This window comes from Mercenaria mercenaria, chromosome 5 (genome assembly GCF_021730395.1).
Source record: "Mercenaria mercenaria strain notata chromosome 5, MADL_Memer_1, whole genome shotgun sequence".
NCBI classification, from domain to species: domain Eukaryota; kingdom Metazoa; phylum Mollusca; class Bivalvia; order Venerida; family Veneridae; genus Mercenaria; species Mercenaria mercenaria.
The window spans coordinates 8,379,790-8,407,660 of record NC_069365.1 but is presented as its reverse complement, the minus strand read 5'-3'; the positions used below and the strand labels follow the sequence as shown (position 1 = coordinate 8,407,660).

The window sequence follows — 27,871 nt, the reverse complement described above, 5'->3', positions numbered from 1 at the left end:
AAAACTGTCTGAACATCTTTGGTAGAGGACCACCCAAGGAACATCTGGGCCAAGTTTTATCAAAATCCATTCAGCGGTTTTGGAGATGTTTTTTAACACAAATTGTTGACGAGAGACGGACTGACACACAACAGACACAGCATGATCACAATAGCTTACCATGAGCACTTTGTGCTCGGGTGAGCTAAAAAAAATTAACAAACCAGAAATTTAGTCTTAAATCTAAAAATATGGCGATGGTGCAGGGAGGCAATCTAGATCAAAAATGAAAGTGTCCACAAGACAGTTGGTGGAATTTGTATTTGATTTGTAACAGCAGAAGGGAAAGAAGCAGCATCAATTGATCTGCAAATGCTATGTAGATGTAAAAACAAACAAGAACTTGATTGTACAGCATATGGAAAGAAATGCAAGTGTCTATCTAAAAACACAGTGAGGCACCACCTTGGTTGAATTCTACAATTGGAAAAAGCGTAACTGTGCCCAGTGGTAATTTTTACAAAGAACACTCCAAGGCCTTGCCCCACCATGTTCCTTCATTTGTTTGTTTAATTGTTCTTTTTCAGGAGAAATCAAAATCGACCTGGCAAACTGATGCTAAAATATTAAGAAAGTAGATCAGTAGGTCACATTCATGGTCACTGAAAGTCATATCTGGTATGTTGCCTTGCCTAGTTGGAGTATGATGGAGCAAAGATAGAGAACAGTGATACATACAACATTGAAATTTGTATTGATGATCAGGTCTGAAACACTATAAAATAAACTAACATTGTTGTTATCACGCTGGTGTTGATCTTTTCAGTATCTTTCTTTAAACAACCATTTTTGAACTCGATCTTTAAGATTTAATGTCCATTTCACTGTCATACTTTAAAATCCTTTTGTTTTACATTCAGTAAGTGTTAATGTCAATCATGAACCATCAAATTTGTACTTGATCTTAATATTTTTAATGCCTATTTCACTATCACAACTGAGTATTCTTTAATGCCATATTTAATAAGTTTAATTATCTTTATCTTCAGCTTGCCAGTAGATCCATGGTGGCATTCAGTCACTTACAGACAGAAAATAGATCATTTTTAAGTTACTACTATTATTTCTGACCAGAGAGAAACAATGCTTAGAATCTGTGTTATTTTGTGGAAAATTCAACACTTGACTCGCACCGGTATTCGCGGCTCTTCCACCTGCAAGAAACTTGGTTTGATCCATGCATTCCCTTTCATGCCACATCGACAGTCAATGACTTCGTGAAAAAGTTCCATGGGAAGCAGCTCTAAGCAAGGGACACAACTGAAATAATGCAAAAAAAAAGATACACGATTAACAAACAGGGCCGGATAAATTTTGATTCAAATTATTGGTCTATGTGGTAAACACTAGTATAATGTTTTGATTTTACCATATAAACACTTTTCAGTTCAGTGTTCATAATCTTTTACTCACTTGTTTACTAAGTCTTCTAAAATGTCTAAATATTACCCTAAAAGTTTATCGACCGTTAGCTTAATCGCCAGTTAAAGTTTTGAACAACTGGGTACAGATGGTTACTCCACATGCAAATAAAAGTAAAAGCATGTTTGTTTTTTCCTGTTTTAGCTTGCTGGCGGCAAGTGGTTTTGCCTTTGTGACCAGTTGTTCATGCAGGCTGATCATGTTCTGCACTGTTCACTATTCAGTCAGTAAATTTTCAGTGTACACCCCATTGAATAATACATGTGGTAATTGAATAATGGACCAGTCCATTTTAAGAATTTAGCAGGGTAAGGGTCAAGTATTATTACATGACTTCTTACATAAATTGCCAGTTCGTAGTTCATGCTATATGGCCAGCCCATATTCAACAAATGTTTACTGGGTTAATAATCATTAAACATTCTAAAATAAAATTGTAAAATTTATTTCTAATGTCCTGTAATAAATCACTCCTTGAATGGCTCAGTCCTTTCAACCTTGGGCAATAGTTTTGCCTATGTCTAGTAAGTGTATAATAGTTGTATAATAGTTGTTATAGAATTGTTTCATATTGTCTAATCATTAAATTAGGCAGGCATAAAACAGCAGTCAGAGGACAACAACACTCGACTATTCAACAGCTGTATCAACTGAATTAATGTTTAGGTTGAAAAAGTTACAGAATTTTGTAAAAATGCTAATACTGAGTTATAGAACCTGTAGAATGCATGTAAGCTCATCACAGTGGACAAGTGTGTGAAGTTTCAATCCATTCCCTAAGTGGTTAATGAGCTGCCAGCTTCAAAACAAGAGCTGTCCATAAGACAGCACACTCGACATTTCTCAGTGCCTGACTCTGCATTAGAGCTTTGCCAGTAAAAACTTTATAAAACTTTAACCTAAAAATTCTAAGTTAAAAAGGGGCATAACTCTATCAAAATTCAAATCAGTTTGAGGATTGTTTCTCCTGGTGTAGGCTTTGATAGTAAATAACTATTTAGTTTCAAGTCAAAAGCTATGATAGTAACAGAGCTATTTGACTTTATCAAAAACTTAACCAAAAAATTCTCTAATTAATTCTGTCAAAATTCAAATCAGAGTTATGGGGATTGTTTCTCCTGGTGTAGACTTTGATAGTTAATAATTATTTTAAGTTTCAAGTCAAAAGCTTTGATAATAATGGAGATATACGTATTTATCAAAAACTTTAACCAACTGCAACGCCAAAAACCAAGCTAAAAACTAAACCTAAAATTGTGAAGTTGAAAAAGGGACATAATTTTGTAAAAAAGCTTAGTCTAGCAAAAAAAATATTTCTTTAAAGACATCATTGCAATGTTCAATTTCCTGCCAGCTGAAAACATTCAAAGTCCTCACCTGTATAGCTGGGCAGGTTTTCAATAGAGGTGAAAAAGGACATGATTAAAAATTTACAATTTGAACACTATCAAGATAATGAAATACTCTTCATTGTACTGTATACTTGTTTATACAAAATAACCACCAGACTTAACTTTTTTTACTTGAAATTCTTATGCAAACAATGCATTTTACCTCTGACAGTAAGTCCAATTATGAAACAATGTGCCAGACTGTCACAAAATACGTCATCGAACTTGGCATAATACAAGGGACATAATCCAAGAGTGCCTGGGGCCATTTGGGTGGTTATCGTACTTGGCCGAGGTATTATGCCCACAAATATTGTCAGCAAGTTTGGTGAAGATCCGATGAAAACTGACTTAAGAGTGCGGTCAAGGCTAAATTCAGTTTTTTTTTTGAGTAATTCAAAGGCCATAATCAAAGACAGACTATACAAGGCAATTTGGCTGGTTATCAAACATGGCTGAGATGTTATGCTCATAAACATTGTCAGCAAGTTTGGTGAAGACTGGATGAAAACTGTTTGACTCAGAGAGCAGACAAGGCTAAATTCGCTGTTTTTTTGTTTTTTAAGTAATTCAAGGGCCATAATCCAAGGGTGCCGGAGACGATTTGGCTGGTTATCGTAATTGGCTGAGATTCTATGCCCACAAACATTGTCATTGCCACGTGCATTCACATAATACGTCCTGCTCTTTCAGAGATGGGCATATAAAAAATTGGAAAAAAAAAAAGTTTGTGAGCTATCATAGGAGACAACACACTTGACTACTTTGATGTTGAATAGCTAAAAACAGGTATGACTGAGAAAACTTGAGCTATCACTAGAGTGATTAATACCCCTGATGTGGATTATGATGTTGCAAAACAGTTAAAATTTTAGTAAAATCTACTTAGTAATAGCAGGGAGTGTTATTTATTTCATGCTAACTGATGAAATACTGTGTATTATCAGTGCGATATAATCCATATCACTCACTGTAAATGCCGATCTACTTGTACATTGTGTATAAATTTTAAATTATTTTCTTAAAACAGGATGACAAGAGGGCCATGAAGGCCCTGTATCGCTCACCTGACCTATTGACCTAAAGATCATAAAGATTAACATTCTGACCAAGTTTCATTAAGATATGGTCATAAATGTGGCCTCTAAAGTGTTAACTAGCTTTTCCTTTGATTTGACCCAGTGACCTAGTTTTTGACCCAACATGACCCAGATTTGAACTTGACCTAAAGATCATCAAGTTTAACATTCTGACTAAGTTTCATGAAGATACAGTCATAAATGCAGCCTCTACAGTGTTAACAAGTTTTTCCTTTGATTTGACCTGGTGACCTAGTTTTTAACCCCAGATGACCCAATATTGAACTCGTCCAATATTTTATTAAGGGTATCATTCTGACCAAGTTTCTTTCATTAAGATTGGGCCAAAAATGTGACCTCTAGTGTTAACAAGATTTTCCTTTGATTTGACCTGGTGACCTAGTTTTTGACCCCAGATGACCCAATATCAAACTCGTCCAAGATTTTATTAAGGACAACATTCTGACCAAGTTTCATTAAGATTGGGCCAAAATTGTGACCTCTAGAGTGTTAACAAGCTTTTCCTTTGATTTGACCTGGTCAGCTAGTTTTTAACCTCAGATGACCCAACATCAAACTCATCCAAGATTTTATTGAGGGTAACATTCTGACCAAGTTTCATTAAGATTGGGCCAAAAATGTGACCTCTAGAGTGTTAACAGTCAAATTGTTGACGACGGACGGACGGACGACGACGGACACAGGGTGATCACAAAAGCTCACCTTTGAGCACTTCGTTCTCAGGTGAGCTAAAAGTTATAGTCTCACTTTGTTCTTTATAGTATATTTCTCGATTCAAATTATTTTACTTAATGAAAATTTCATAACGTTATGCAGCAAAAAATAAAATAAAATGGAACTTTATGCTGTGTGCGTCTTTCTAACATCATAACACATCTGACGTCATGTCTGTTTACGCGCTTCTGTTTCCCACGCTGTGATTTAAAATTTGTTTCAAAAAGCACATCAACATAAATAAGCATAAAATAAAATTTGTTTGTTTTGAGTGAATAAGGAATATATCTCACTTCTCGGGGAGATATATTCCATATTCACTCAAAACAAACAACAGGGTTTTTTCTTTCTGATTTGGGAACATAGCCGATACCCCCAATATTGGGAATTTTGACGCGTAAATTGTCCAAATTGGGAAATATTTAGTCCCGTAGGATATAGTAAGGATGTGTTTAAGTACTTTTTTATACACTTGTTTCACATTGTACAAACTCTTTAACATACTGCTATTACAATATTGTCCATAATTTGGTCAATGTTTTGGGAAAAATACATACTTTTTGGCATTGGGAATATAGCCCAATTACGGCTATAAAAACGGCCAAAAAAAAACCCTGAACAAATTATCTTCTATTTATCTAGTCACACTAATATACAATGTCACTACCAGCAAGTAGTAGTACAATAAGTATCAAATGAATATCTTAAGTAATGAAGATATTGAACTTCATAAAAAACTTTAATCAAATTTCTAAGTTAAAAAGGCGGATAATTCTGAAATACTGCAGGTGGTTTAACACGACCTAACACACTATTGAACATTATCAGTACTATAAAGTACAACAAGTTTTAATTGAATATTAATTAATGCAGAAATTATTGGACTTCATAAAACATTGTCTAACACAGATGCAGAGGACAGGGCAAGTGCAATAGCCCTCCTGATTCTTTGAATAGGCAAGCTAAAAACACAGTATATTTCTGTAGAACATACATGAATTAGCAGATACTTTATCCATCAGTTTGGTCTTTGTTTGCATTATCTGTATTGTCTTGGCTATGACCTCCATGAACCCTAGCACAGACCTGCAATTCAATATATGTATATACATTTAAACAACTGACATTGTTTTATTTTCTCAAGGTATGAAATTCCGTTTTTAAGTTCTTGCAACCTCTTAGGATACATTGTGTTTGATTGTTTTTGAACTGTTTCACTTAATTTTCTCACACATACATACTTTTTTCAATTTATAATATACTAACTTTTTTCAATTTATAATATAATTTTTCTATCTGCTGCTAATCCTGGCAACTAAATACAGCTTGTAAAAGTTATTTTTATGCAACTTGCAATGTAGCTTTCATTTTGAAAATGTAATTAAGAGAATTTCTATCCAGATCTGCCAAAACTTATATACATGTAACTCACTTGAAGAATGAGGATGTCTTGGGTTTTTAATAGGGTATATTCTGGTTCCCATTCTGACAACTAGGTCATCGCCATTGTGATTCTCAGGACAGTAGACTGAAGTGACGGCAAACCGAACAAACAAAGAAGTCTCCTCATTTCTTGATGTAGATGATCAACCACTGACTCACCAGCCTGAAATAAGTTGTTTACTGTTCTTGGCATTGCTATTATATGCAAAGCTTTCAACTAGTTGTAAAATATTGATAACTATTAACTGTATATGTGAAAAGTGCATTACAACATACATATCAATTCTTTACTGATTAGAAAAGGACAGTGAATATTTCCTAATGTAAATTCCATTTGTTTATTTTAACAAAATAAGAGAGTGCCTTTTAATGTCAATCAATCACTTGACCTGCCCACTGGCACCAGATCAGAAAGAAAATGCCTCCGTACGTGTTATACCCTACCCCTAGGTATTCTATAAGAACCATGGTCGTGAACGGAAAAATATACTAACCCGTTTCAATCGCGCATTTCATACCTTAAACACGCAGTGGGGTAAATGTGTACTATGGATATCAAACAAGTGGTAATTTATCTTCCATTGTGTACCGGTCACATTTTTTCAATACATTTTATCTTAGAAAAACAACGCGTAGTTTATAGTAATTTCAACATTACACAAAAAACCTGCTTGAACTTCCCTGGTGAAGTTCCGTTCTAGATTATAAAACGATTCTGATTGGCTGTTGTAAAAATGTATGTCAATCGTCATTTTACTACACGTGTTCGCTAAAATGTGAAAATGCAGCAAAATGTGCAAAATGAATAAAATATAAAGAACAGATGCAGACCAATGTACGATTTCAAATTAAAGATCATATACAAGATGAATTTCATTCATCATTTCGAGTTTTAGTGTAAAATTGTGATTTTTGAAAAATCTGTTTTTGTTTGTTTACGTTTCGCCAAACATGTGCGCACTGCCGTGACCTCTAGACCGGATGTTCATTAGGGAAGTTCAAGCAAGTTTTTTCTGTAACGTTGACGAAAGCATAAAATATGTTTATAATCTCAGCAATATGGAATATTGAGACAATGTGACTGGTGCACGATGGAAGATAAATTATCGCTTGTTCAATATACTAGGTACCCATTCACCGAACTGCGCGTTTAAGTTGAGAAATGTACGATTGAAACGGGTTAGTGCACTTTCCCGTTCATGACCATGGTTCTTATAGAATACCTAGGGGTAGGGTATAACACGTACGGAGGCATTTTCTTTCTGATCTGGTGCCAGTGGACCTGCCCTGCCATTTGGGACTACACTCAATCTTTCAAGAGATTCTACTCCTGCAGTGCGTGTAACTTAAAAAAATTCTGATACCTGAAATATGGTGTTGACTATACAAATGGTTCAAATGAATTGCAGAAATTGGTAGACAAGCTCCAGCTGGAAGTTATTCAATGCTGTGGTGCACCTCTTCGTCCTGCTGCAAATTTCCAGTAACTACTGGTAGTTCAGCGTTGGTTAGCTGATCTGATGTTGGCGTAACTGCTGTTGTTGTAGTTTTATTCATCTGTTGGTTTCGAAACTGAATGAAATGTATGCAGAAAGAAAAAGCATGTCAAAAACTACCATGAATAATAAGTTTGCAAGAGTTATGGTTTATACACACTGCAGTTCCTTAACCCTTACCATCCAAAATTGCTACACAGAATTTGTCCAACGTTCACTTTGGACAGTACTTATAACTTAAAGCTCATTCCTATGTCCCGAAACTGCTTTTCAACCAGTAGGGGAGTAACAAGTAGCCCCACAGTGAGGAGGGGGCAAATATCCCCTATTGGTTGAATATTTAATGAGTATCACATAAGTGGATATATGGGCCCGAAGTGTAGGCTTGTTAGTGGAAAACTGCTTTACAGTCGGACATACTGCCCTCTATGTGTGTGTGTGTGAAGTTTAAGAGGTAGGAGCAGAAGTTTTCAAGAAGTCACAGGAACACATTTTTATTCAAAATGGCTGCCAGTAGGCCATCTTGAATCCCATCCAAATAGTATATGTGCGTTAACTACATATGGATCTCTATGTTTGTGTGAAGTATCAAGGTAGGTGCAATCAAAGGTACCCTAGCTGCGCCTTTACATACAACCGTCGTGTTGACTACACGCAGTGATTTGACCGTTTTTCTCATGCATTAATTTATACTTCCCAAATAACAATTACAGCTTTCGATTTAAATGTTTCTTTAAAATATTCTGTATTTGCTGATGATATTAAAACAACGACGAGGTAGAACTCACGCCATTTTTAAACCAACGGACCACTGTCAAATGTCAATTATTTCAAACATGAGAAATAATGGTCAAATCACTACAGGTATTAAACACGGCGGCTGTATGTCCAGCCGCAGGCCGTACTTGTGGGTGCAAGTTCTAAAAAAAAAAACGATCATTTTGTTGGCAGACGGACAGACAGACAAACATACAGACAGGCGGGTGGGGGTCAACCTATAGTCCCCTCCTGTCTCATTTCATCATTTTGAAGTCGCCAGGTAAAATTTCTTTGCATGACTTCGATATCGAATCGACAGGCACGACATAGTAGGGACCCCGAGTGTGTATACTTTCAAATTTTAATTCTGTATTTTACGATAGTGTAAGTCTGTAAAACCAACACGGAATACTTGTAAGTAAACTATTCTGACGCATTCTATTCATTATATAATTTGGTAGAATAGCGAGACACAGACCCTCCACCCCCACCCCAAATGAATAAGCACATGCATAGCACAAGGGGTTCGACATTAAATGACATTATATCAACAGAGACAATTTGGTATGTATTTTTTATTTCATTTACGCCCTTAAAGGACATAAATTGCCTACTGTAGTCGCAAAATGGAATACAGTGTCAGTCGCAAATACGAGATCACATCAAATATAAAAATTGGCAAGTTGTCATACAGTGAATGTTTCTTTACCGACTAGATAAAAAGTAATTCAATTCAAAAACGCAACAGATATGCAACATCTTATTTACATTCATGTAAGGAGTATGCATACTTATTTCAGAAAACATCATGGATTAATGGATTGCAAATCAATTTGATGTGTTATTCATCAGTTTCGTGACTTGGTCCAGTAAATTTTTTATGCAATCAGTGTGATCTGTCTACATTTTGTCAGCATTTTGTAATCATTACTTGTCTGTTTCATCTATTATATCACCATATACACATATTTATGTTAGACTTATCATTAAACTTGAATACACATACCGTGTAAAGCAAGATAATTTTAAGACGATTTCTTACCTTCGGCATGTTTGTTTATTGCTTTGATCGGTCACAACAGGAAGAGGGAGTAGTACAGTTGTTTATAGGGTGGGTGCCTCTTTTAAATGTCTTTTAGTGTGTGAAATTTTAACAAGGTCTGTTTAAAGGGCCACAAGGACTTTGTATATGTTGTAGCTGCCACATTTTTGTTATACATAAAACACATTACTCTCCAGTAAAATTCTGTTTTCAATGATGGTTTTCTCTTATATTTGTCAAGATTTAACACAGTAACAGTAATAGTGAATCCACTGATTACCTCCCTTTACCATTCTGTCTTTATAAAGACATGTGCCATATTGAAAAGTATGCTTTTCCTGCTAGATGCAACTGTGTGTATTATTTTCTATTTTGACAGCTGTTTGTCTGTTTTTAACCTAAAACTAAAGTCTGATGGACCAAATTATTAGTTTTGGAGTCATACTCCAGGGTAAAGTGTTGTAAATAATGGGAAGTAATTGAACAAGAGCTGTCACAGGGTTTTTTTTCGGCCGTTTTTATAGCCGTTATTCGGCTATATTCCCAATGCCAAAAAGTATGTTTTTTTCCCAAAATGAGTGCAAAAATTCCCAATCTACATTCTGAAACAAATTTCATCAAAATTGCACTAAAACTGACCAAATTATGGACAATTTTATAATGGAAGTATATTAAAGATGTTCTAAAATGTGAAACAAGTGTATGAGAAAGTGCTTAAACACATCCTTACTTTATCCTATGGGACTAAATATTTCCCAATTTGGAACATTTACGCATCAAAATTCCCAATTTGGGGGTATAGGCTATGTTCCCAAATTAGCTAGAAAAAACCCTGTGTCAGTTGACAGCACTCTCAACTATTTTCAGTGCTTTATAGTATAATATAAGCTATGAGTAAAACTTTAACATTACAATAAGCATATTCCAAGTCAAAAAGGGGCCCTAATTCAGTCAAAATACTTGACAGAATTGCCTCCTCCTTTTTACAGACTGGGGTCATGATGGTAAACAAGTATGCAAAATATGAAAGCAATATCTCAATGGACTCTGAAAATATTTGGGGTGGTACGCAAACTTTAACATTACAATAAGCATATTCTATGTCGAAAAGGGGCCATAATTCAGTCAAAATGCTTGATAGAGTTGCCTCCTCCTTTTTACAGACTGGGGTCATGATGGTAAACAAGTATGCAAAATATCAAAGCAATATATCTCAATGGACTTTGAAAATATTTGGGGTGGTATGCAAACATTTGTGTGACGCTCACGTCGACGCCGGGGCGAGTAGGATAGCTCCCCTATTCTTCGAATAGTCGAGCTAAAAGTAAACAATGTTAGGTTTTCAGGAAACTTCATACATTTTAGAATTTACAAATTTCCGCAGCATGCTTAATTTTTCATCTGAAAAAGCTATTTTTTTGATAAATTGTTTCTTGTAACAGAATCTCTGTCTTTAATATAATTTATCTTCAGAAATAGAGTTAACAGGTGAGAAATTAAGAAATTAGGCTCGATTTTTATCCATTTAAATGTTTCAGTTAAGAAAATTTAGAAACATGCCGATTTAATCTGTTTTCTTTTTTAAATTACTATAATGACAACAGTATTTAATATTTAAGTGCAAATTTTGAAAACAAATGTTTGTAACTATTAATTGCCTTAAAGAGAATATACTTACTAAGTGAAGACACCAGCAGTAGAGGTCTTGAAAATTGAAGGCAGGGGACATACTGAAGGACTTGCACCGTGTTTGGTTCCCTACTCAAGGACTGGCACCATTTCACATTTCCATGGGAATGTTCGAGACTCTGACTCCCAAGCTTGTAATTAGAAAAAAGTCAAAACAGGAAAAACTGAACTTGTAATTATTTTATGTTTAGAAAGTTTGCTTATTCATTAATATGTCAAGAATGTCATACCGCAGAAGTGAGCTACATGAAAAACAAATCTGACAATACGGCCTGTCCTGGTAATGGAAGGCAAAAAATCAAAGGAAATCTGAAAGAGAGAAAATCCTGCCTGGTCCTGGCAGGCCTTGAACCTGAAAGAAATAAAATCCTGCCCAATGTATGTTCCGTCCAAGTAAAACATGCATTAGAAGACCTAGGCAGGGTATGGACCTGAAATAAAGAAGAAATCCTTGCAATCCCTGATTTCCGTCTCTCTCAACAAAGGAACAACTATCATCTAGCAACCCCCCGGCCAGAATTGAAGACCAGTTACCCCAAAGCGCATCCATCTAGCGGACATATTGACACCGGGCCCTCGAAGGTTACGCAGGTAGTCTTGATCAACAGTTAAGGGATCTGCCAGGCCTTGAAATCTGAAAGAAATATTCTGCCGTCTCTGTATGTTCAGCTGTCTTAGGCAGATCTTGGGACCTGAAAAAGAAGAAATCCTGCCTACCTCATAGAGGCGGTCCTAGGCACGTCTTGAGGCTGAAAGAAAATCCTGCCGACTGCATGTATGGACGGGACATACAGTCAGTTGTCATTAGCAGGCTGTGGACCTGAAATAAATAAAATCCTCACAATCCCTGATTCCCATCTCTCAAAACACAAAGGAACAACCTTCATCTAAACACTGCCGGCACAGAATTGTAGACCGATTGCGCCCACACGTCTCATCTTGCGGATATATAAACACCGGATTATCCTCGATGGCAACGATAGTAAGTCTCGATCAATAGTTAAGGGATGTCAGGCCTTGGCAGCTGTAACGAAAAGCAACACTGCCAACCTTTTGAAGCAGCATCTCCTCCTCAGCAGTCTTGAAGGTTGGCAGGAAAACAAAACAAAACAAAACAAGAGGGTCCTGAAGGCCCTATATTGCTCACCTGACCTAGTTCTTACTCTAGATAACCTGGTGCCTTATTTGGCCTAGTTTTCATACAGACAAACAATTTGATCATCTCTTATGTAAATCAGGTAGATCAATAATCAAGTTTTTCAATAATTTGACCTAGTGACATAGTTTTTGACCTCAGGTACCCCATTTCTGAACATGACCTAGATTCTGCAAAGACAAACACTCCCACAAAAATTTATGAGGATCAAGTTGAAACAGTGACCACTGCAATTTTTTTACAAAGTTTTTCTATGATTTGAATAAATGACCTAGTTGCATTTCCCCAAAGTGACCCAATTACAAATTTATCCAAGATTTTAAACAGACAAACATTAAAACAAGTCTCATGGCGATGATAAGGTGGAAATTGTGGCCTTTTGAGTTTGAATGTCATTCTATATAATATGACCTTGTCACATACTGATTTTGACCTAAATAACTCAGTGTTTGAATTTTACCTAGATTTAAAAGAGACAATTATTCTGACTGAGTTTTATAAAGATCATGTAGTAAATACGCCTTTGCTATGATCTGACCTAGTGACCTAGTTTTAAATTCAGGCAACCCAGTTTTAATTTCATCCTATATTTTATAAAGAAATTCATTTTGACATAATTTTAAAGGATGAGGTAGAAAATGTGGCCTCTTAGAGTTTTAATTTTTTATCCAAGATGACCCATTAACAAACTTGTCTAGATTTTATTTAGGATTCTGACCAAGTTTCATTGAGATTGGGCTAAAACTGTGACCTCTAAAGTGTTCCAAGTCAAATTGTTTATGATGCATTACACACAGAGCATGATGACAGATGACGGATATATGGTGATCACAATAGCTCACCTCTTAAAGATAGGAAAAGCGTCCTTCTTACCCGAACCATAATTTAATGCAATATCAAGCATAAAAATAATTTAAACTAAAACCAAAATTATTCAAAACTTCACACTATTAATTAAATATGACAAAAATCAAGAGGGTCACAATAGTGCTAGATTGCTTGACCCAAGTTTTACATCTCATACAGGTAGATATTAAACAAGACTTGTAACCAAGGTTTTTCTGTGATCCAACTTTTGACCTCAGATCATTCAGTTCATTCCTCTCACTAAGTAAGGTTTTAGATAGATAATACCTTGTGACTTAACACAGATGAACCATTATTTCCACCATTCAAAATGATTTTATTCCAGTTACCTAGAAAACTTGGCCTCTACCTTGGTAAGACTTCAAATTTGACCTTGTGACCTACTTTTTTTAACATAAAATTGCAAAGTTTCTATTTTGACTTTAATTTATTAAACAGGGGTAGAAAATACCTCTTTATAGTGTAGACATTGGTTTTCTATAATTTTCAACCTCATGACAGTTTTTTACCCACAATGACCAAGCTTGTATACAAGATAGGTACAGGTCTCCACTCTTGTGCTAAGAAAGATTTTTTTTTGATCTTACCTAGTGACCTAGTTTATGACAAAGTTCACACATAGTACTTGCTTCAGTAAAGAAAATAATCTGATTAGGTTTCATATTAATGAGATGTACAGGAAAAATTGCCTACTCAGAGTGAACATTGAAACTATTAAGACATATTCAGGGGCCATAACTCAGGAGTTACTGGAGCAATCTTGTTCATTATTGTCATAAAGCAATTTGTATTCTGTATCATGTTCTATAAGATTGTTCAAGGGCCATAGCTCTGGTTTTACTACTGCACTCGTGTCCATAATTACATATAGCTTGCACATTAATATAATTATATATATAACATTTCTGTATGTTTTTACATGGCATAAAGACTGTTCTGGAAATGCGACTGCTAATGTCTTAACAACATGAAAAATGGAAACTTACCATAACTCTGGTTCTACAAAATGAACTTGCCCAAAACCTTGTGATCATAATACTTTTTAGGATATGAAGTTATTTAAGGAATGTGGTAACAATATAAATTATGACAATTTAAGCTCATTCCAGGGCTGTTACCTTAGGTGATTTTTGGAACAATTCTGTTTGCTATTGAACTTGAACAAAATATCTTCTATTAACATCTACCTGATTTTGTTCTCTTTCATAAATTTTGTCCCTAGGATTAAATATTCAAAACAAGAGGGCCATGATGGCGCTACATCGCTCACCAGAGCTGATCTGGCCTACTGACCTAGTTTTTGACCCACATGACCCAGTTTCAAACATGACCTAGAGATCATCAAGACTAATGTTCTGACCAAGTTCTGATCAAGTTTCATGAAGATAAGATCTTAATCTGGTCTGAAGAGTGTTAACAAGCTTTTCATGTGATTTGAGCATGTGACCTAGTTTTTGATCCCACAAGACCCATATCTGATCTTGACCTAGGGATCATCAAGATATTTTAAAAACATTCTGACCAAGTTTTGTGAACATAGGGTCATAAATGTGGCCTTCAGAATGTTAACAAGATTTTCCTTTGATTTGTGCAAGTGACCCAGTCTTTGATCCCACATGACCCAGTTTCAATCCTGACCTAGCAATCTTCAAGATAAACATTCTGACCAAGTTTCATGAAGATAGGGTCATAAAACTGGCCTCTAGAGTGTTAAACTTTTCCTTTGATTTGATGGGGTGACCTAGTTTTTTACCCCAAAAGATCAAAATACAAACTTGATTTAAAGGTCATCAAGACAAACATTCTGACCAAGTCTCATGAAGATAGGATCATAAATGTGACCAGTTTAATGAAGACATGTCATAAATATAGCCTCTATAGTGTTAACAAGCTTTTCCTTTGATTTGACAAGTTTTTTTACCTCATATGACCCAGGTTCCAATTTCACCTAGGTCTTCAAGACAAACATTCTGACCAATTCTCCTGACTTTCAAACTTAAATTGTGGACTCTAGTGTGTTAACAAGATTTTCCTTTGATTTGGCCTAGTGACCTAGTTTTTGACCCCACATAACTGTGTTTTGAATCAGGCCTAGAAATCATCAAGATTAACATTCTGACCAAGTTTTACGAAGATAGGGTCATAAATGTGGCCTCTAGAGTGTTAAAAAGCTTTTCCTTTGATTTGACTGAGTGACCTAGTTTTTGACCCAACATGAACCAGATTCAAACCTGATCTAGAGGTCATCAAGACAAACATTCTTACCAATTCTCATGAGTTTCAAACAAACTGTGGTCTCTGGAGTGTTAAGATTTTCCTTTGATCTGGCCTAGTGACCTAGTTTTTGACCCCATATGCCCAGATTCAAACTTGACCTAGAGATCATCAAGACAAACATTCTGACCAAGTTTCAAAAAGATTTGGTCACAAATGTAGCCTCTAGAGTGTTAACAAGCTTTTCCTTTGACTTGACCGGGTGACCTACTTTTTGACCCCACATGACCCAGATTCGAATTTGACCTAGGTCATCAAAACAAACATTCTGACCGATTGTCCCGGGTTTCAAACTAAAAATGTGGACTCTATAGAGTGTAAACAAGATTTTCCTTTGAACTGGCCGAGTGACCTAATTTTTGATTCCACATAACCCAGTTAAACTTGACCTAGAGATCATCAAGACAAACATTCTGACCAAGTTTCATAAAGATTGGGTCATGAATGTGGCCTCTCGAGTGTTAACAAGGCAAATGTTGACACACAAAACACACAGCACGACGACGGACAATGACCTGTAGCTCACCTTGAGCACTTCGTGTTCTGGTGAGGTAAAAATTAAGATCAACCCTTGCATTTATTCAACTCATTTACCTGGCCACTTAAACATTATACATTATATCAACTTTTAGAACCACTGCATTTCACAAAATGATACCTTATACAGACATTGCAAATGATTTTCCTAGATGTAAAAAATAATTTCAGTAAATCTAATTCACAAATAACACTGTTTTGATAGACAATGCCAATGTTTTAAAAAGTATAATATTTCAGTTACATTAATTCCCAGGAATGCCACTTTAATATTACAAACCTATCACGAAAGACCTTTTTGAACATATTTACCCACAAAAGTCTTGATAAAGCTAATTTCTACCTTTAAGCAATCTTAGTATTTTTTTCCTTGACCTTGTAACCAGGTCACCTTGTCAGTACTAAAGAACCCTGTTTAAATTAAATGCACCATAAACAAAATACATTAACTTTCAACAGGACTGACTTTCATACCTTAAATTTACTTTAAAATACCAGCCACTAAAATTAGTACAAATACAAAGAAATAGCTACCAACATTTCACTCCCTTGTCAAACGGTATGCCAGAAACAAAAGTACCAAAGATATATACCAGTCAAATTTAATTCTTATTTTTATAATACTGTACTACAAGAGATGTCAAATTTGCAATTTTGACTTAAATTCAAGGACCATTACTCTGGAAAGCTTCTCTTCACTAGCACATTATCAAACATGACCTATACACATTCAGTAATGATCGAGAACAAAGAACAAAAACACTACAAATAAATAGACAACCAGTATCAATTTGAAATTTTGACTAATTCAAGGGTCATTACTCTGGAGATACTGGTCTTTACTTGGTGATTATTGAACTTTACTTAGATTTAAATGGTCATTGCAAAAAAAAATCTGTAGAAGTATTTGAGATCGAAGAACAAATACTCTGGTTATTTAGGTTTGGAATTAGTCAAGGGCAATGACTCTGGTGATACACAGTTATGAAACCTGACCTAGATTACATAGAAGTAAACATTTTGTGTAAGTATAACTGAGATCAAGGAAAAGTAAAAACTGAGCAGACACTGTTAATATTACAATTTGACCGAGAAGGACAGTAACTGTGGAGAAAATGGTCAAAACAGGCTACTTATCAAACTTGGGCTAGATTGTTACAGAGAGATAAATCAATATAAATTTGGTGGTTAAAATCAATGTAAACAATATCCCTTGGTTCCGGGTCTAGAATTTAAGTAACCAAAAATAATGCTTTTATGAATATTTTGAAAACAACCATTATATTGCAGAGTTTAAAAGCTTCAAGTTTTGCTTAGAAAGGATTCTATCAAACAGTAAAAACTCATACAGGCCTAATTGTTCTGAATTTTTATCTGTGGTAGGGTAATGTGAAATTGCTACTTTAATAGGTACCATATTTTCATAACCAGTCTTCTAGTTTAAATAATTTTGAAATCAAAAGTTGCTAAATATTAAGACTGAAAGACTAAGGTCAAGAAGAACAATAGGTAGATGAAAAGCTAGCTGGCTGTATACAACCATACAATTTAGCAGTTTTAGCTAGCCTGATGGATGAAATATACAACCCGGTAGCACACAGGAGAGCTATTTAGGTTCAATGTATAGCTGGTATGAAGGAAAAGTGTTTGCTGAATGGAATATAATGCCAGTAAGACCTATAGGATATTGGAATATATAGGCTAGGCTTTAAGAAACAAATAATGTAAAAATTAATGCTCCCTAGAAGAAACATGGGCTGGCTGGCTGTATGCAACATCATTCTTGGTAGCAGCTTTGGCCAGCACATGTGAGAGCTAGTTGGAAATAATTTTGACCCAAATGGCAGTATTAGCTAGCTAAAGACAGGCGGATATGATAGTTAGAGAATATATATCCTAGTAGCATCATGGGGGGACACCATGGGATAACCAGTTAGAGAAAGATGGATGTAATAGTTAGAAGGAATATACATGTAGTAACCCTATATAGTAGCATCATGGGGGGACACCATGGGATAGCCAGTTAGGGAAAGATGGATGTAATAGTTAGAAGGAATATACATGTAGTAACCCTAGTAGCATCATGGGGGGACACCATGGGATAGCCAGTTAGAGAAAGATGGATGTAATAGTTAGAAGGAATATACATGTAGTAACCCTAGTAGCATCATGGGGGAACACCATGGGATAGCTAGCTAGAGACAGGCAGATGTGATAGTTAGAAGATACATACCCTAGTAGCATCATGGGGGGACACCATGGGATAGCTACCTAAGGCTAGGTGAATGCGATAGAAAGAAATATACACCCTAGTAGCATCATGGTGGGGGGATGAAGATACAAGCACAGCGGATAAGCTGTTTTAATAGAAAAGCAATAGAGTAGAATAAAGAGGATTGATCTCATCTTTCAGTCTTTAAATATGAAGCTTTTTTAAATACTTCAATAAATCATGTGCTGAACTAATTTGATACTGATTGTGAAGACAAGTCAAGAAATATGGTAAGCTTAAAGTAAACGATACTTACAGTGACCTGCTTAAGCCTGAGCTTAGAGAGCATGGGCAGTATGGCACATTTTATTAACTCTCAAAAACAACTTATTCAAACCAAACATCCTTCCAAAGGATTTTCTAATACATTTTTTTTCCTTCAAATTTTGAACATATTCATTCAAAGACTAAAATGGTGTGCAGTATGGAACTGCTCACTGACCTGCATGTAGTAAAAGATTCTAACTCTGCACTTAAATGGTTTTTCTCAAATCATAATATCATCTCAGACTTAATTACTATAATGTTTAAATTAAATTCCATGTAAAACCTTTTTGTGATTTTTTTTTCACCACATATTGATGTGAAAGTATATTTATAAAATTTCTATGTTGAATAAAGAGATATGCTAGTCCAAATTTATTTGAAAATATTTCCAAAAAAGAATATAAATCAGACTTGAAATACTTCCTATTTGACCTTTCACCACATAAACTAATGACTCTACAATATGCTACAGTGACTGGACATGACTGAAAGTTCCATGATGCAAACAATTTTGCTAAGTTATATAGGTCTTTTCTGTGTTAAAGATATGGAATGTACATAAAAACCTGGCCTCTGATCTCACAATATGACCTTGACACTGAACCAACATGACTGAAAGTAATCTTTCTATGGTAAACCTTATGCCAACTTCTTTAAAATCTTTTAAACACAGGTAAAGAGATAAAGATTTTGCCTTTGATCTCATCATACAAACTTGACCTTGAACTGACATTACTTAAAGTGGCATCATTATGATAAAAAAATATGTACAAACTACTAAGTCAATGCTAGAATTTCATTAAAAGTCATCATTTTATTTTCAGCACAAAGTAGTGAACTGTTGGTATTTATTTCATAGTACAAATTAAACCACATTAATTGATAAATACTGCCAAAGGTGTTTTTTTCCAAAAAATGTTTATTCTACATGTATGTAGCATTAGGCTACTTTCCACTGAATTTGTAAAAGCTATTATATGTATGTATATATATATATGTGACATTTTGCTCCGAGCTATAATTTTGCTATTAATAGCATTATATGCTTCCAAATGATCTTCTCAAAGTTTTGAATACAAACACTTTTTCTTCCTGACTGCAAAGACAGAAATGCTCTATCAAAACTTTCCTACATGAAATTTCCTTCAATCAGTTTATAAAATATATATGCTTGAAAATTCAGAAATCAAAACTTGAAGAAAGTATCTTTTTACCATTTGATATTATTTCTTAAGGTAGTTCCCAAGATACAGATTTCATGAACTACAAGTTTAAAATCATGCAATGTCTGTGAAAGATATAACATTGAAAAATAAAGTATGTTCCTATTAAAACTGAGCATTAACAAAAATATGTACCAATTCCCCAAATTGTCCTATGCATAACACTTAAAAATCCTAAAATACTAAATAAATAACAAAAATGTATAGGATGGATAGGTCAGAAATTCTATTGTTTTATTCTAATCTGGATGAAAACTGTATTAACTATACTGAATAAATACATGATACATTGTATGTGGCAAACAGGGCTGGTAGTCTAATGGGAAACAGACTATACCTTAAATGCTGAAATACACAAGTTCAATATTAGTGGGTAGCCACTTTTCCTTTACCTAGTCCTACCATATTCCAAACAGCTAAGTTTTACTCCCAAACTGTTTGACAAATATGCTGTATTCTGATATTAACCAGTAGCAAGCAATTACAGTTAGCTACAAGTATTTTCAAAAGATGACCAACACTAAAGGAATTTTGACTAAACTTGGGAGAAAAGTTAACCTTTTTTGAACTTTGTGACCTGTAACATAAATGCAATACCTAAACATGAACCAGTACCATTGTTCCCTCCATTTCGAATAATCACTAACAGATGTAATTTAATGTATGCAAGCTTTCAAAAACCTTCATATACTTATTCTTTACAGAATCTAGTCCCCTTTAGATAAGATTTTGTAACAAATATGTAGGGCTGTCATTGATTGGGTCTTAGGCGTATCGACGATACCGATATATCAGAAGACAAATATCGACGATACATCGATATATTGATTATTAAGTTAGATTAACGACCTATTTGTTCATATGCATACTATATACCTTCCTGTAAATGTTATTTTAAGTTTTATTGCCTACTTTCCATATTTCTGTTTGATTGTGTTGTATTTGTATTTATGAAATAAAAGAAATACATAAAAATTAATAACATCTTTCATTTTTATTTTGCCTTCACTCCTTTTTTTGCATTTATCCAAATTTACAAATTTGTGAACTTTAGTTGTTGTTTTAGGGTCTGAGTGTTTATTTGGGTAGTTTTTTCTCTCTGTAAAATATCGATTTTTGAAAATGGGAATCGATAATCGATCGACAAAAAAATATCGTTGATACATCGATATCGTTTCTATCGATGACAGCCCTACAAATATGTCACCAAAAATAAATAAATCTGTCCTTTACAAGAGGGCCATTATGGCCCTATACATCGCTCAACTGAGCTGATCTGGCCTACTGATCTAGTTTTTGACCCCGCATGACCAAGAGTTGAACTTGACCTAAAGATCATCAAGTCAAACATTCTGACTAAATTTTGTAAAGATTTGGTTACAACTGTGGCCTCTAGAGTGTTCACAAGCTTTTCCTTTGATTTGACCGGTGACCTAGTTTTTGACTCCATATGACCCAGATTCCAACTTGACCTATAGATTATCAAAACAAACATTCTGACCAAGTTTCATAAAGATTGGGTCAAAAATGTGGTTTCTAGTGTTCACAAACTTTCCTTTGATCTGACCTACTGACCTAGTTTTTGACCCCACATGACCCAGTTTCAAAACTGACCTAGAGATCATCAAGACAAACATTCTGACCAAGTTTCATAAAGATTGGGTCAAAAATGCGGTCTCTAGAGTGTTCACAAGCTTTTTCTTTGATCTGACCTGCTGACCTAGTTTTTGACCCCACATGACCCAGTTTCAAACTTGACCTAGAGATTATCAAGACTAACATTCTGACCAAGTTGCATAAAGATTGGGTCAAAAATGTGGTCTCTAGAGTGTTCACAAGCTTTTCCATTGATCTGACCTACTGACCTAGTTTTTAACCACACGTAACTCAGTTTCAAATTTGACCTAGAGATCATCAAGACAAACATTCTGACTAAGTTTCATAAAGATTGGGTCACAAATGTGGTCTCTAGAGTGTTCACAAGCTTTTCCATTGATCTGACCTACTGACCTAGTTTTTGACCCCACATAACTCAGTTTCAAACTTGACCTAGAGATCATCAAGACAAACATTCTGACTAAGTTTCATAAAGATTGGATCAAAAATGTGGTCTCTAAGAGTGTTCACAAGGCAAATGTTGATGGATGACGCACGTCGACAGACAACAACCGGTCACAGTAGCTCACCTTGAGCACTTTGTGCTCTGGTGAGCTTAAAATGCATTGCAAGACCCCGATTTATTCATCAACCTTTACCCAGTACCTCTTTGCCATTTTGTCTTGGTTAAGTATTGACCAGAAACTGTTCCGCTTATTATTTTTTTTTAGTTCTAGTGACCCTACTCCAGTATCCGTTAATACAAACTGTATAAGTTTGCTACATATCAAGTTTGGTGACAAGATTTTGTTTTTTACTGTGACCCTGACCTTGAGCACAAAAGCCCCAAATACATCCCAGGCTAGGTCATCATATAAACTTGTTATATATACAATTTCATCAGAGCACTTTGACCTCCATCAGACAACCCCAGCAGTATGCTATTTTAGACTAAAACTATTGACAGGGAACAGTTTTCCTGATATATTACATGCAACTCCAACTGGTCAGAATAGGTCATTCCAAAATAATATTACTGACCATAAGTTTTTTTCCCCAGTTTTTAGTAACAGTGACCATGGCCCTGGTGGCCTGCAATTCAACACCAATTTTGACCTTGATCCCTAAAGTCCTAGATACTGTATTAAGCTAGGCCCCTATAATATTATGAACTAAATGCTATACATTCCTCTTTGTGACAATATGTCAATACAAACAAGTTTACTAGGAAAGCAACACGGACCTGAACCAAATGGCCTCAACTTGCTACACACCAAGTTTGGTGAAACTATGTCAGTCTGGACTTAAATTATTGATTAGTAGCCCCATTTGGTGACGTTAGCCCCATTCTTTAACCAAACCATAAACAGAAAGCTGTTATTGGCCTCAAACTCTTTCTTTGTTATTAAAGTCAGCTGCCCAAAAGCTAGGTCTAAATATAAGTTTGCTACACACTAAGTTGGTGACCAAGTATCAATCTGACCCAAAACCCAGACTGAGCGGGATTGTCAGCCCACCTTACTAGTACCACAATGTGGTCACCAGGATTTTCAGAATTGCACCATGGATGTGATATTATGATTCACTAAGACCCAATGCATATCAAACATGTTTTCTGGGACATAAAATATTATATGAAGAATATGGACAAAAAGTGCTGTTGTGTGTGACCTAATATCTGAGGAACAGACCAGACTCTCAACACTTCTCATTATTAACATTTTTTTAAGTTTCAATATTGTTACTGAGACACAATACTAGTGCCCTTGTCTGTGACCTTGAGATTTGATTACTGACCAGACTATCCTGCACAACATAACATCACGCTGAACATTTCATTTGAATTACTATATACTAAAAGTAGGATTATGAGAGTACATGAAAAAGATTGAAATTAAATGGTACCTTATACTCAATTTGACTTGGAACTTTATGAGAAAGAGACAAGTGCAGGGTGTGTGCATGGATGCTGAACAATGCAGAACAGTGCAAGGGAAGGATGCAAAGGAAGGATGAACATAAAGTCCAATGTCAAAATTGTAGTATAAAGTACCTTAGAAGATTCTAGGACCATAAAAATGATAACATTACCAGCAGATGTACATTATGCAAAAAGCCTGCCCCCACCATTTTACCAAATTGCATTAATTTTGAACTTTCTAGAAAATGATAACTAAATTTGTCTGCCCAAAATATGTCAGAAAGTGTAACCAACTGCAAATATCATTATTTAGATGGTAACACAGAAAGATATTAAAATGCCAAAACAACTGCTTTTTAGAGGAAACTTGTCGAGAGCATGATGATCTGTTCCAAATTAAGACAATGGCTTTTGGGAAGACACTAACTGGTTCAATGGTTTTCCTAATTAACCTTTTAGAGGATACCAGTTAAAATATATTGTAAACCATGTCGACTGTGGAGGGGATACTGGTTCAGACCTGACATGGTTTTCCTATTAACCTTTTAGAGATACCAATTAAAATATATTGTAAACCAATTTGACTATCGAGAAGATACTGGTTCAGACCTGACATGGTTTTCCTATTAACCTTTTAGAGATACCAATTAAAATATATTGTAAACCAATTTGACTATCGAGAAGATACTGGTTCAGACCTGACATGGTTTTCCCAATTAACCTTTTAGAGATACCAATTAAAATATATTGTAAACCAATTTGACTATTGAGAAGATACTGGTTCAGACCTGACATGGTTTTCCTATTAACCTTTAAGAGATACCAGTTCAAATATATTGTTAACCATGTTGACTATGGAGAGGATACTGGTTAAGACCTGACATGGCTTTCCCAATTAACCTTTTAGAGGATACCAGTTCAAATATATGTAAACCATGTTGACTATCGAGAAGATACTGGTTCTGACCTGACATGATTTTTCTATTAACCTTTTAGAGATACGGGTTCAAATATATTGTAAACCATGTTCACTATTGAGATGACACTGGTTCCGACCTGGCATTGGTTTCCCTAATAACCTTTTAGAGGATACAAGTTCAAAAATATTGTAAGCAAAGTTGACTATTTAGAATATACTGGTTCAGACCAGACATTGGTTTTCCCAATTCACCTTTTAGAGGATGCTAGCTGGTTCACATCTATTGTAAACCAAGTTGACTATAACTGAGAGGATACTGGTTCAGACACGACATTGGTTTTCCCAATTAACCTTTAAGAGAATATCAGTTCAATTATATTGTAAACCATGTTGACTAATGAGAGCATACTGGTTCTGACCCGACACTGGTTTTCCCATTTAACCTTTAAGAGGATGCTAGCTGGTTCACATCTATTGTAAACCAAGTTAACTATAACTGGGAGGATACTGGTTCAGACATGACATTGGTTTTCCCAATTAACCTTTAAGAGAATACAAATTCAAATATATTGTAAACCAAGTTGACTACTGAGAGGATACTGGTTCAGACCTGGCATTGGTTTTCCCAATTAACATTTTAGAGGATACTGAATCAATTTTATTGTAAAACAAATTTGACTATTGGGAGATTACTGGTTCAGACCTGACACTGGTTTTCCCAATTAACCTTTTTGAGGATACTGGATCAGTTTTATTGTAAACCAAATTGACTATTGGGAGATTACTTGTTCAGACCAGACATTGGTTTTCCCAATTAACCTTTTAGAAGATACTGGTTCACATCTAATGTAAACTAAGAAAATGTCTATTGAGAGGCTGTTGGTTCACAGCATTGACAAGTTTTCCCCAAATTAATGTTTTAGAGGATACTGGTTCAGATCAATTGCAAATCAAGACAATGACTATTGACAGAGTATTGGTTTTAGAGCTACAACATATTTTTATCCTGTTAATTTACTTAGAGAATTTGTTTAGAAGATACTGGTTCATTTCTCTGGCAACTCAAGATGTTGCATTTGGTTTCAGATGACCCATTATGTCCTGACCCAAACAAACTTACTTCAACAAACTTCAGCATATAATCATAATATACATGCGCTATGCAAAATAAATGAGTTATGGCCCTTTTCATGGTTACCACATCCAAATGTACTGTCATTGATAGCAGTTTCAGTTATTAAATTTTTTGACAATCTTCAAAATATATATAGCCTAAACACTATTACTTACAAATTAAGATGAATCTACTTATGTTTATGTATTAAATCAGCAAAGCCACCAAATCTCCCCTTTTCGTATGTGACAAATGGAATGATGGTCCAGGCAATGAGATGAAGGCCTTGAATTAGTTCTCGATTTAAGGATACTTATGATTTTGTTTCCTCTTTCTGTACTTTATTTGACATTTTTGAAACTTTGAACTGCAATGTACTTAACAAAACTCAATTAAACTGAATATGCAAGAAACACAACTCTGTATTAAATATTTAAAAGCTTATTTTCTGCTTTCTTAAAATTCAAAACTGGGTTCATATAGATAAATAGAAAGATCCAGATATCAAGTAAGTTGGTGAAATTAGGTTACAGCCTGGACAAGATCTAACATGACCTTTGACCTATTAGTTAATGTAACCTTAGTCGAACTAATCCGACGTATACAGTTTGTTTTATATTGTGACGGTGGCTACAAAAGTCAGAAATTAAAAAGCAGCCACTCAGCGACAATAAGCTTGTCTAATGTAACCTTGACCTTTGAGATAGAAACCTGTATCTCACTCCAAAACTGTTTCACAGTGGCAAACATTTATGCCAAATAAAAAAATCTTTGTATCTCTCATCGAAACCAAATTGAACAGATGCATATATACCTTTGACTGCCATTTTGAAGACATATTGACCTTATTGCAAAAAAAACAATGAGAGGGGATATTATTTGGCAATTATCATTGCAGATAAATGAAGTTCGACATCAATGGAATATATGATATGAATGACCAGTTTAGAACCAAACATTATTCTCCATGCAGGTATTGACTTTTATGTGATACTGCCTGGGTCAGGACTAGAAAATATAACCATGAAACTTAAGATGAAACTGGTCCAAGCCTAACACACCATGTCCCACTGCTGTTAAGACTACCAGAAAAAAAATCATTTGCTGCAAAATTGCTCTAAATGAAATGCATGTTGATAATGAAAAACACTCTGAACATCAAATAAAAATTTAAAAAGCTAAACTTAATCAAACATTTCTTTTTTTAAATTTATTTTACCTTCCTTCCTCCCTTTGTGTTCCCTTTCTTTGTCCTCTGACGACTGCGAACTGCATGTACTAGCTACTGACTGAGTGAATACGAATTCATTGCACGATATATGTCACGTGATTCGCACTTCGGGCTGATTTCACTACACATTCACTAGCCGTTACCTGCTACACAAACATGTATAAGCGGTGTTGTCAAGCGATAAGTCATATTGTGTACGACACCTTTCATTTTTCTAAACCACATAGGTTTTTGTTACGGCAAGTTTAGAAAGAGTGCTAGCTTACTGGTTCAAATACTGTCCGGTGCTGAGTAATTTAGAACCTCTTCTTCAATTTTATAGGAAATGTAACAAAAATTCTCTACCAACAGCTAACAAATGGATTTTGAATTCTAATATTCTACAGACTGCACTAGTTTTCCTACCTTTTTTCGATCGCGGGTCTTGGCAGGGGATACAGGATCCTGCTGGTGAAAAAATGGTCTATAAACATGGGCGAAATGACTCGATGAACAGGCAAACGGGACATGTATTTCGACTTAAGTTTATACTAATTTACTTCAGCTCGATTATGATTGAAGCTTGGTGCTTATTTGAATTTTCCTGCAAAAACCAGTAACTGGTGTCATACGAGAAGACATGATCGCTACCCCCAGTGGGGTCGAGGCCGAGCAGGCGACACATTAACCACTAAACCGCTCCTCTTGCTGAAATGATTATAATGAAGAAACAGGTGTGGAGGACGAATAATTTCAGACATAATGTCTTTTATTAAATATTTACAGAGAACATAATAAAACGGCCCGCAGTTTTTGTACTGGATCTACCCAGTCAAGGCGTATATTCCCCAAACAAAAAAATAATTTAACAAGCAACTAATTCTATATCAATTCTATACTAATTCTATACTGTTTAGTATACTATTACAGTATAGAATTAGTATAGCATTGTATTGTATACTATTTGACCGTCAATAGTATACTCCCTCATAAACAATGATGAGTATACCATTAGTATACTATTATACATTGTACCCTGCTTGTGTATATCATTAGTATACCATTATACTTTGTAAAATATTGAGTATACCATTAGTATACCATTATACTTTACCCTGCAAGACTTTAGAAGAATCTGATCTTTTTCATACATATCCCTGGTAGATTATGTCACAGGAACAATTGTAGGAATAAACAATTATTTTTGGTCATCTCTGCTTTGTTTTATTACAGACAGAAATTTACAGCCTTCTGTAATTAAGGGATTGCTAGGATATTTATTATTAATGTGGAGTCTGAGTGCATTCTCTAATAAGTTGTATAAGGATTAAGATGTTAAACTGTGGTGATTCAAATGGATTTTAAAGAAAACTCATGCAGGTTTGATTTATTATCTTTTTAAAATTGTTATTATTAATCT

General features: G+C 35.0%; 1 long non-coding RNA gene across 1 annotated transcript; it reads right to left on the bottom strand.

Annotated features, from left to right (window-relative positions):
* Positions 1–714: 714 nt before the first annotated feature.
* LOC123556385 (uncharacterized) lies at positions 715–26,581 on the bottom strand. The gene is made up of 6 exons (XR_006687440.2): positions 26,461–26,581; positions 11,085–11,226; positions 7,474–7,681; positions 6,099–6,272; positions 5,661–5,752; positions 715–1,299 (listed from the first exon to the last, which is right to left on the bottom strand). It is a non-coding gene; the product is annotated as an uncharacterized LOC123556385 (long non-coding RNA).
* Between the last annotated feature and the right edge of the window lie 1,290 nt (positions 26,582–27,871).